Source organism: Crocuta crocuta, unplaced genomic scaffold (genome assembly GCF_008692635.1).
Source record: "Crocuta crocuta isolate KB4526 unplaced genomic scaffold, BGI_CrCroc_1.0 scaffold84, whole genome shotgun sequence".
Lineage (NCBI taxonomy): Eukaryota > Metazoa > Chordata > Mammalia > Carnivora > Hyaenidae > Crocuta > Crocuta crocuta.
This window is the reverse complement of record NW_027530213.1, coordinates 4,109,591-4,119,959: the sequence shown is the minus strand read 5'-3', so window position 1 is coordinate 4,119,959 and position 10,369 is coordinate 4,109,591. Positions and strand designations below refer to the sequence as shown.

The following is a 10,369-nucleotide window of genomic DNA, read 5'->3' as shown; positions in this document are numbered from 1 at the left end:
TTATTCTAGAGCTTGACCTAAAACTTGGCGTGCTCATCCTTGTTCGTTGTTCATTCCTCCCTTGCAGTGCCTGTCCTCCAATTCAAGTTCAAATAACAGTGTAATGAGTACTGGTACCTCTAGTGTGTAAGACTTGTCCTGGGCACCAGGGTGATTCAGCTGGTGGGCCGGGAAGCAAATCTGTTTGGGAGGTGAGTTTGGGTTTGAGTCCCGGTTCTGCTACTCATGAACTGTGTGCCCTTGCATGCATGCCTTATACTCTCCAAGTTTCTGTTTTGATCTTCAAAGTGAAGTTGGAGGGGCACCTGGGTGGCTCAGTTGGTTAAGCATCTGACTTCGGCTCAGATCATCATCTCATACTTCACGAGTTTGAGCCCTGCATCGGGCCTTGTGCTGACAGCTCAAGCCTGGAGCCTCCTTCAGATTCTGTGTCTCCCTCTCTCTCTGTGCCTCTCTCATTCATGCTCTGTCTCTCTCAAAAATAAATAAAATGGTAAAAAAAAATTTTTTTTAAATGCATTTGGAAATACTTGCAGGTTTAAGTAAAACAATAGGTGTAAAGTGGCTAGAACAGTGCCTTGCACTCAGTGATTATAAATGGTTATATCCCGCCTGCTTCTTGCACTTATGCCTCTGATGTGTGTTTTCCGATAACACTAAGCAGTTCTCTGACTCTCAAGGGACCGTAGGCCAGTGTCCTATGACTTACATACATTCTGACACTATCTACCCAGAAATAACGTCAGATACCACAGGTGAAGACTCAATCCCACACGACTGTTTCCACCCTGCAGACGCCAATCACACATCCATGAGGCTTCTGACTGACTGGCTATCAGAGCTTCCCACGACTTCCTCCCTGAGTTTGATTGATTTACAAGAGCAGCTCACCAAACATGGAAAACATTTACTTACATTTACCAGTTTATACATTTACCAGTTTATTATGAAGCTATTATAAAGGATACAGATGAAGCACCAGATGAAGAGATACACGGGGAGAGGTCTGAAAGCGTCCCGAGAACAGGAGCTTTGGTCCCCACGGAACTGGGGTGCACCACCCTCCTGGCTTGTGGATGAATTCACCAACCCAGAAGCTAATCAGATCTCATTCAAGAGTTTTTATGGGGACCAATCGGCACCCAGCCTCTTCTCCTTCCTAGAGGTCAGTGGGTGGGGCGGAAAGTTCCAGCCCTGTAATTACACAGTGTTTTGGTGATCGGCCCCACCCTAAGGCCATCGAGGGGACTCATCAGTATAAACCTCATCAGTATAAACTCAAAAGGAGCTCTTAATGAACGACCTAAGGCACTTCAACCACTCAGAAAATTTCAAAGGTTTGAGGAGCTCTGTGCCAGGAACTGGGGCCTGAAACCAAACATCTCTCTCCTTCTACCAACAACCCTCTTGCAACGTGACATGGCAGATTTTCCCATCAGACGGCAGAACTTTCTTCTCCAGGCTTTCAGCTGGGCCTTGGCCATGTGACTTGCTTTGGCCAATGAGACAGAAAATGTGACAACAGCAGAGAACTAGAGGTCGTAAGGGCAGTGCCAGAGCTTGCCTTGTACTGCTGCTGAAAACCCATTGGTCACCACGTAACAAGTGCAGGCTGGCCCTGTGGGGGCTGCCAGACCATGTGGAGAGAAGCCCCAGCCACCACAACCCTTCACTGGAGGTCCCAGACACGGGAGAGATGAGATCCCAGACCAGCCAGCTCAGACGAAAAGTACAGCTTGCTCAACATGCAGAATCAGGAAGCATAATCAATATTTATCTTAGGCCATTATAGTTGGGGATCGTTTGCTACATAGCAAAAGCTAACTGGTATAGGAACGTACAGCTAGAAACAATAACCAGTTCACCATTCTGGCTCTGCCGGTACCCAGGACAGTCTTCTTTTTTTTTTTTTTTTTTTAATGTTTTATTTATTTCTAGGAGAGAGAGAGAGACAGCGTGAGCAGGGGAGGGTCAGAGAAAGAGGGAGTCACAGACTCTGAAACAGGCTCCAGGCTCCGAGCTGGCAGTCAGCACAGAGCCCGACGTGGGGCTCGAACCCACGAACCGCGAGATCATGACCCAAGCGGAAGTCAGGCGCTTAACCGACTAAGCCACCCAGGCGCCCCTTTTTTAGTTTTTTTTTTAAAGTTTAGTGTGTGTGTGTGTGTGTGTGTGTGTGAGTGAGAGAGAGAGAGAGAGAGAGAGAGAGAGAGAGAGAGAGCAAGCATGAAGTGGGGAGGAGCAGAGAGAATCCCAAGCAGACTCCATGCTGTCAGCATGGAGCCCGATGCAGAGCTTGAACCTATGAACCGTGAGATCATGACCTGAGCCGAAACCAAGAATCAGATGCTTAACCCACTGAGCCTCTCAGCCAACCCCCGCCCCCAGGACAGAGTCTTAAACACTAGAGGCACCCAGTAGGGATCATTGTAAGAAGTTTTAAATTTATTTTTATTGTGCCTGAATTCAGAAAGTTTAAAAGGAAGCTAAAATACAAGCAAGCTGCATAAGTCAAAAAGTAGGTGTGAAAGAAGAAAGATACAAGTATGGGAGACATACGATGAAACTAAGCATAAGGCAAAACCCAAACACAGACATACATATCTCTGTGACGGCCATGGGTGGGTAGTAGTCGGCTAGGGCTTCATAACAAAGTACCACAGACTGGCTGGTGTAAACGACAGGAATCTATTTTCTCACAATCCCGAAGGCCAAAATTTCAAGATCAAAGAGTCCCCAGGTTTTGTTCCTTCTGTGGCCTCCTGACTTTCCAGCCTGGTTCCCTATGCGTTCCCTAACCCTACATTTTCCAGAGTCTGTTCAGAGGTACACCCACCCCAAAAATGCCCCGCAGGAAGGGATCCCATGGGCAGGGTTTATGAAACATTGCATACTCTATCCTGCCTATTAAAGGTTCTGAGAAGTCCTTCAGTAAAACAGGCCCTGCATAATTCTGCTTAATCTAGCCTTTCCTAAACTCATGCCAACACAGAACTTTTTTGTTGGGTGGTATAGCACATTTGCAAAGCTTTCCTCCTACAATGGTCCACTTGGCTGGGCCACAGTGCCCAGATATTTAGTCCAACATTTTCCTGGATATTTCTGTGAGGATATTTTTGGGTGAGATTTACATTTAAATCGTTGGACGTTGAAAGTAAAGCAGATTACCCTCCATAATGTAGGTGGGCTTCACCCAATCAGTTGAAGGCACGGATAGAATAGAAACACTGTCCTCTCCCTAGCACGATGGCTTTCAGACTTTATCGGCAACATCAGCTCTTCCTGAGTCTCCAGACTGCCGGAGATTTTAGATTTGCCAGCCTCCATAATCGTTTAAGGCAATTTCTTCAAATTATCTATCTATCTATCTATCCATCCATCCATCCATCCACCTTCTATGCACGAGTCAGGATTCTCCAGAGAAACAGAACCAGCAGGATATATAGAAGGAGATTTATTATAGGAATTGGCTCCTGATATTACAGAGACTGGGAAATCTCAAGATCTGTCACTGGCAAGCTGGAGGTCCAGGAAAGCTAGTGGTGTAGTTCCAGTCCCAGCTGGAAAACCTGAGAAGCAGGAGAATTAATGGCACAAATATGATGATGTGGGGGCGCCTGGGTGGCTCAGTCAGTTAAGCGTCCGACTTCGGCTCAGGTCATGATCTCACGGTTTGTGGCTTCGAGCCCCGTGTCGGGGGCTCTGTACTGACAGCTCAGAGCCTAGAGCCTGTTTCAGATTCTGTGACTCCCTCTCTCTCTGACCCTCCCCTGCTCATGCTGTCTCTCTCTCTCTCTCAGAAATAAATAAAAAACATAAAAAAAAATTTTTTAAATATGATGATGTGTCCAAAGGCCTGAGAACCAGGAGGGCCAATGTCCAAGGGCAGGAGAAGATGGACATCCCAGCCACAGCAGAAAGCAAATTTGCCCTTCCTCTGATTTTTTATTTTATGTGGCCCCTCAACAGATTGGATGGGGCCCACCCGCACTGATGAGGACCATCTTTACTCAGTCTTTACTCTGTTTACAAATTCAAATGCTGATCTCTTCCCAGAAATACCCAGAATAATGTGTTACCGGCTATCTGAGCATCCCTTGGCCCAGTCAAGCTGACACCTGAAATTAACTGTCACAATATATATACACATCCCGTTGGCTCTGTTTCCCTGGAGGGCCCCGACTAATGTGCCTCCTGCCAGCATACACAGGACACACCTGGGGAACATCAGTGCGATGTCTGTGGTCTCAGCTGGACGAATGATCCTGTACTTGACACAGGCAGGCTGTCAAGGAACAGGAAGGCTCACAGACCAAGGTAAGATGCTCTGACCTCACGATTTTTTTAAGTTAATTCAAAACATGCAGCAAGAAGCAAGGGGAGAGATCCGGGCTTGGCTGACTCATTTAGGAACAGTGCCCATGGGGTGGTATGACCACGTGCCTGACTCCTGGGCTACGCGATGTTCACATGTCCTGTGTGTCTGCTGTGTCCACCTCCCCCACGGATGGTGGGGCTACTGGGACCAATCTAATAAAAAACAAGTCCTTAAAAAAAAAGACGCTATGCCAAGATCGTTCTTCTTTCGTGTATTTGTTGTTTTGAGTAAACGCCCTTGACTAGAGATGCAGGAAAAGCAAGTTGTTGTTTTTCTCATGAAGGTTAGAAGCTGCTTTGTTTTCAATCCGTTCCAGAAGTGGTAAATACGAAAATGCACATCATCTCTGAGAAGAGTGAAGACGTTTGAGAAGGTGGCAGGTTCTGGTCAGAACAATGGGTTGTACGGGGCCAAGGAGGGGCAGGTGAGGCAGAACACGCATCCTTGCATCTGGGCTCCGCCAAGGACTCGCAACAGGCAGGCGGGGTGGATGCAAAGGTGTGAGCGGAAAGAGGAGGCCATGCAATAAATTTAAAGAAAGAGACAGATGCATATGTAAGTTATAAAACTTGGCAAGGAGACATAAAAGATAAGGAGTGAGAAATGGGAAGCCTGAGAGGTGTTATCTGAACGAATAGATCGAATGAAGGCGACTATTTCACAACAGGATTAGGTAGAAAAATGCAACATCCCCCGCTTTAACCAAAAGAGGCAAGAACTCGCCAGGAAAATCTGTTCTGCTTGGGAATGGCCATTTTTTAGCAATGAGAGTCAGACACTTTGTGGAAGGGAACCTGATAAATGGCTTGTATCTCAGCGGTCAGGAGGGAGGAGGGAAAACAGATACCAGGTAGGCACTGACTCCCTGGAGGAGAGAGGAGAAAGTGGTGAAGAGAGTCAGGCCAGCGTGGGGCCAGGTCACATCCAGTCTGCTGATCTCTGCCCTGTCTCCACACAAGGACTGGCTTCCACGGGCAGCTCATCAGCCCACCTGTGTGCCGCATGTGGATCCAAAGGGCACTGCTTCATTGACCCAGGTTCTACCTACGACAGACCAGCTGTAGGGAAAGGGTCTTAAATCTCCAGGAATGGAGGCTTCTCTTTACAGAATATTCCATTGCCTTGAAAATTAAACTTGATAATGACTCAGCAAGACCTGCAGCTCAGGTTTCCTGCCCCCAGCCCTCCTTAATGTCAAGAGTGATAACAAAGTACCTGGCCAAGGACTTGAATGAGTGGACAGGTCCTCAGCAGCATCTAGAAGGATACAAGGGCATCCCGTGACTACTGTCCACTGATCCCCAAAGCTGCCTGGTCCACATAGGACCACCCCCCACTGTTCCTTCCTGTGCTGTGTGGGAGCTGAGAGAGTCTCAGCCAGGTTTCCCTTCCTGCCAAGCCTGTGAAGAAAGTGGGGGGAGTGCTGGGCTGGAGGGAGCCCTTCTTAACACATGTGAAACTCAGGGAAAGCCACCTCATGGGTCCCAAATGGACTGTGGGGTCTGCCTGGTGACTCTGCACAGCAGCCCAGGTACCCTGTAGCTGTTTCTGCAGACAAATCGCTCCAGTCAGGGATGTGGTAGCAAGCTTCTCAGAGACCTGGGGCCCCGCTACACACTAGGCCACAGGGCACCCATCCCATGCCACCACCCTGTATAAGTCCAGCAACACCTGAGTTTTGCCATTCCTTCATCTTCTCCCCACCAAAGAAACTCTACCTCTCCTTGCCTAGAAGGGCCAACGAGGCGGCCATGGGCTGGACCTTGCCATTTGGAAGGCTCGAGGTGAGAATCCTTGCTTGTCTCTTCTAGCTCTTACCGTGTACAGGCAACCCTTGGCGTTGCTTGGAGATGACAGCATTCTGGTCTCTGGCTTCATACTCGGCGTGGCATTCTGTGTCCAGATTTTCCTTCTCCTATAAGCACACGAGTCATACTGGATTTAGGACCCACTCTAATCCCCCAGATGATCTTATCTTAATTGATTACAATCTGCAGAGACCTTATTTCTAAATCAGGCTGGAATCTGAAGTTACAAGTGGACATGAATTTTGCGGAGATACTAGTCAACCCAGTACGGTAATTTATGGATAAAGGATGCCAGAACTTTTGGCCTGTAGGTATAGCCAACTTTAACTACAGTCTCCCATTTTCCTCCCCAAAGCACTCTGGAAGGATCTTGGGTGTCTTTTTTCCATTCTATAAACCTGGTCTAATACAGGCAGGGCTCAGCTTTCAAATAAAGGAGTTTTCCAGAGCCTTTACAGGCAAGGGCATGTGCTGGTGATACCTGTTGGCCAGGCCAGGCCCTTCAGGATGAGGGGGTGTATTAATATTAACACAGCACTGGCTCCCTCTGCCCATCACCCACTCCTCCTTCCTGACTGGAATGTTGGAAAGAAGTAGTCAGACATGATTAGTGAGAGGACTCGCTTCTTGGTTTACTCTTAGGAGTGAGCTGGACCTCCAGGGCCCTCCGTGGGGAAGCCATGCCCAGATCTACCACACGCTCCTGCCTAAACTTGGTCTCCAGACTTAGGGAACGTATTTGCCCATAGATATAAGTCATATCTTCTCGCCTAGACTTTATCCCTTGTAAAGGTGATCTTCGGGATACATTTCTCAGTTGGGTCAGAATGTGTGTGCTGTGTGATCAGGCACCCCAGACAGAGGCGTGCAGGGCTCACTCTTAGCAACAACTAAGCTCACAGCACTCCACACACCATCCATCCATGTCAGCCTCATTCCCTATATGCCAAAAAATATATACCTGAGGCTTCAAAGAGAGAGCACCCAACCCAAGGCAAGCTTGAACTTTCCATTAAAGGCCAAGGAGGGAATTGATTTCTCTTCCGGTATTAATTTCCCCCACAATAGCTGGTATGCATGCCAAATAAGGCAACAAAGGCGCCTGGCCAAGTTGTGGAAACGAGTTTTAAGGGAAAATCTTCCAAACACCAAAATCTCAAAGGACAGGAAGTAGCTGGCCACCCCCTTGGCCACGGTTCATCGTAACAGAGCCTGTTTCTATAGAACAGGCTTCCACGATTATCTATTTGCAAAAATGTACAAACACAGCCAGCATACTCTGTGCCTGTGGAAAGACCTGGATCAATACAAGTAACAGAAGAATGGAGAAAAGAGAAAAGGAAAGATTTTATCAAGCTTATTTACTTTAAAGGCACCTTAAAGACCTGTACAAACACACCTGCTTCTTCAGGCCTGGGAGAACAGAGCAAACAAGTATCCTTTAAAAGAAATGCATAGAGAAAGAGACACTGCAGCCACAAAGCCAGTCCCCCCAGGAGGCGCTAGCATCTCAGCTAGTGAGGCTTTAATCCACATCAACTTTCAGATCAAAGTCTTCAAAAATGAAGGGGTGCCTGGGTGGCTCAGTCGTTAAGCATTCAACTCTAGGTTTCGACCCAGGTCATGATCTCACCGTTCATGAGCCCGAGACCCGCGTCCGGCTCTGGGCTGATAGCGTGGAGACTGTTTGGGATTGGGGAGCCTGAGGCTCAGTTGGTTAAGCATCCTTCCTCAGCTCAGGTCATGATCTCACGGTTCGTGAGTTCGAGCCCTGTGTTGGGCTCTCTGCTGTCAGCACAGAGCCCGCTTCAGATCCTCTGTCCCTCTGTTTCTCTCCCCCTTCCCTGCTTGTGTTCATTCTCTCTCTCTCTCTCAAAAAAAAAAATATTTTTAAAAATGAGCCTAGGGTCACTGTATGAGTGCAGTTCAGAATTAATCCTACCTCAGGCTGGGGCAGTGGTATGTTGGAGTGTTTGCTGGGCAGTGTTTCACAACTGGACCGCCAGGGGGAGCTGTAGCATCTGCCCATCTCTGGTGTAAATACTCCCACCCGATGTCAAGATGTCAAGCTACTGGCTGATCTGACTCCCTGAAGGGGACTGGTAAAGAGATGTGAAGTACACGCTGCTGCTTTATACCGTTTCCATTCAACCGCGGCTGAGCATAGGCAATAGTACGCTGGGCCTCCAAACAACTGGGGTTCCTGGGCACCGACCCCGGTGCAGTCAAAAAGCCACTTGTAACTTTTGACTCCCCAATAGCCTGCTAATGACCAAAGCCTCACTGATAACGTAAAAAAGGTGATTAACATGTACTGTGTGTGTTAATATGTATTATATACTGTATTCTTATAATAATATCTAACTTTTTCTTAATTTGGGGTTTTTTTGGGGTGTTTTTTGTTTTGTTTTGTTTTTGGTATTTCTAACCTATGTGGTTTGTCTGTAACATTTTTTAGTTAAAAATTTTTTTAATGTTTATTTATTCACTTTGAGAGAGAGAGAGCACATGTGAGTGGGGCAGGGGCAGAGAGAGAGGGAGAGAGAGAATCATAAGCAAGCTCCGTACCATCAGTGCAGAGCCCAATGCAGGGCTCAATCTCACAAAATGTGAGACCATGACCTGAGCTGAGACCAAGAGTCAGACACTTAACCGACTGAGCCACCCAGGTGCCCTTGTAATTTAAAAACTTTTTCTCTTTAATATTTATTAATTTTGGGGGGAGGAGGGGCAGAGAGAGAGGGAGACACCAAACGAAGCAGGCTCCAGGCTCCGAGCTGTCAGCACAGAGCCCGATGAGGGGCCTGAACCCACAAACCATGAGATCATGACCTGAGCCAAAGTTGGACACTTAAACAACTGAGCCACCCAGGTGCCCCTGTTTTTAAAAAATTATCACAAATCTCCAAAAAAGTTTCCAAAATATTTACTGGAAAAAAATCCATGTATAAGTAGACCCACACAGTTCCAACCCATGTTGCTCAAAGTCCAGCTGTAAAATGTCCTGAAATAATTAGGAAGCGATAGGTTTGAGGCTTTATTACCTTTGTTTGAAATATAATTTAATCGTAAGTTGATGTTTATTTTTAATAATCACTGTTCAACAATGAGCTCACTAAATTTCTGAAAATTTAAAAATTGGCCCGAGTTAGAATAAGCCATTCCAGCCTGTCATTGCCTGGGAAGCCTTTTAAAAATGCCCAAGACCTGTCTCTCTCTCCTGCCACCACACGATGGCCAGAGGCCCCCAGAGTAGGGACCGCATATTTTTAAAAGCTCACCAAGGGGGCACCTGGGTGGCTCAGTTGGTTACACGTCCCGCTTCGGCTCAAGTCATGATCTCATGGTTCATGAGTTCAAGCCCCACATCAGGCTCTGTGCTGACAGCTCACAGCCTGGAGCCTGTTTCAGATTCTGTGTCTCCCTCTCTCTGTCCCTCCCCGTTTGCCCTGGGTATCTCTCTCTTTCTCAAAAATAAATAAACATCAAAAAAAAATTAAAAAGGAAAAAGAAAAAGCTCACCAGGGTGGTTCTAATGGATATCCTCAAGTGAGACACTGATGTGGTTCACCTTCCATTTTACAGACAGGGAAACTGAGGTTCCGAAGTTTAAATGTCCTGACTGTTGATTACAGTTTGGCCAAGCTGGGGAATGACTATTAGCTCCTTCTGTTTCCTCTCCGGCTCTTCTCACCCTGGTTATGGACAACTTTGGATCTAGCTTTGAAACATCAAGGCTTTGGGGCTCAGTCGGTTAAGCGTCCAACTCTCAAGTTCAGCTCAGGTCATGATCTTATGGTTCAGGAGTTCAAGCCCCAAGCCCCCTGTCAGGCTCTGTGCTGTCAGCATGGAGCCTGCTTAGGATTCTCTCTCTTTCCTTCTCTCTCTGCCCCTCCCCGGCTCTCTCTCTCTCAAAACAAATAAATAAGCTTAAAAATGTTTTCATAATCGAGGAAAAGTTAACACTATTTAAAAAAAAAACCAACAAAATCAATTCTATTTCTACACCCAGGGTTTTCCACAAACCCAGTCCGTCTCTCCCTGAATATTCTAAAGGGAGCCATGGAGGCTTTTTCTGCAGCTCCACCTCCCTTAAACTTTCCTTTTTTTGGATTTTTCTTCCTTGTTCTTCCCCGTGAGAGTTGAAGGTAACATCCTTTGAATTCTGGACCCCACTCTGAAG

General features: G+C 47.0%; 1 long non-coding RNA gene across 2 annotated transcripts in view; it reads right to left on the bottom strand.

Moving 5' to 3' along the window:
- Positions 1–3,468: 3,468 nt before the first annotated feature.
- Positions 3,469–10,369, bottom strand: part of LOC144232572 (uncharacterized) — a 7,632-nt gene continuing 731 nt past the window's right edge. Inside the window, exons 2-3 of one of the 2 annotated variants that reach the window (XR_013335454.1) lie at positions 6,197–6,293; positions 3,469–3,569 (exon numbers count right to left, since the gene is read on the bottom strand). This is a non-coding gene — a long non-coding RNA (uncharacterized LOC144232572). Of the gene's footprint in view, positions 3,570–4,576; positions 4,725–6,196; positions 6,294–10,369 lie in introns of those variants that run through there. The other variant, XR_013335455.1, reaches the window with a different exon arrangement.